This window comes from Triticum dicoccoides, chromosome 4B (assembly GCF_002162155.2).
Source record: "Triticum dicoccoides isolate Atlit2015 ecotype Zavitan chromosome 4B, WEW_v2.0, whole genome shotgun sequence".
In the NCBI taxonomy this organism is placed as follows: domain Eukaryota; kingdom Viridiplantae; phylum Streptophyta; class Magnoliopsida; order Poales; family Poaceae; genus Triticum; species Triticum dicoccoides.
The window spans coordinates 428,994,050-428,995,021 of NC_041387.1; positions in this window are offsets into that span (position 1 = coordinate 428,994,050).

Below are 972 nucleotides of genomic sequence, written 5' to 3' on the forward strand. Positions count from 1 at the left end.
TCTACCATGGTTTTTTCCGTCATGGACGGCCCAAAGAATGGCATGCAGCTGCGTCTCCTGCACGCCCAGGACAAAAACCCATTTTATGTCATGATTTTTTGTCATAGAAGTAGGAGCCCACCGCATCTATGATGATACCGGGTTTTGTCACAATTATCGTCATATAAGTGTCATATGTATGACAGAAAAAAAAATTCTTTTGGCCCAAAATGTCACGGATGTGTCTTTTTTTGTAGTGAAAGTATGAGGCATAAAAGTTGTTGAGAGTTGATAAACATAGTTTTGGTCATCGTTGCAATTAATACGAAGTGATAAGGAAAGATAGGTTCACATACAAATAAATTATCTTGGACATCTTTTATGATTGGGAGCACTCATTAAGTATGACATGCTAAAAGAGTTGACGTTGGACAAGGAAGACAACGTAATGGTTTATGTTTTCTCACATCTCAGTTAAAGTATATTGTCATTGACCTTTCAAACATGTTGAGCTTGCCTTTCCCCCTCATGCTAGCCAAATTCCTTGCACCAAGTAGAGATACTACTTGTGCTTCCAAATATCCTTAAACCCAGTTTTGCCATGAGAGTCCACCATACCTACCTATGGATTTAGTAAGATCCTTCAAGTAAGTTGTCATGTTGCAGGCAATAAAAATTGCTATCTAAATATGTATGACTTATTAGTGCAGAGAAAATAAGCTTTATACGATCTTGTTGTGGAAGTAGTAAAAGCGACGGACTGCATAATAAAGGTCCACATACAAGGAGCGATATAAAGTGACGTTCTTTTGCATTAAGATTTTGTGCATCCAACCCTAAACGCACATGACAACCTCTGATTCCCTCTGCGAAGGGCCTATCTTTTACTTTATGTTTTTACGTTATGCTTGAGTCAAGGTGATCTTCACCTTTCCCTTATTCATTTTATCCTTTGGCAAGCTCCTCGTGTTTGAAAGATCATGATACATGTAT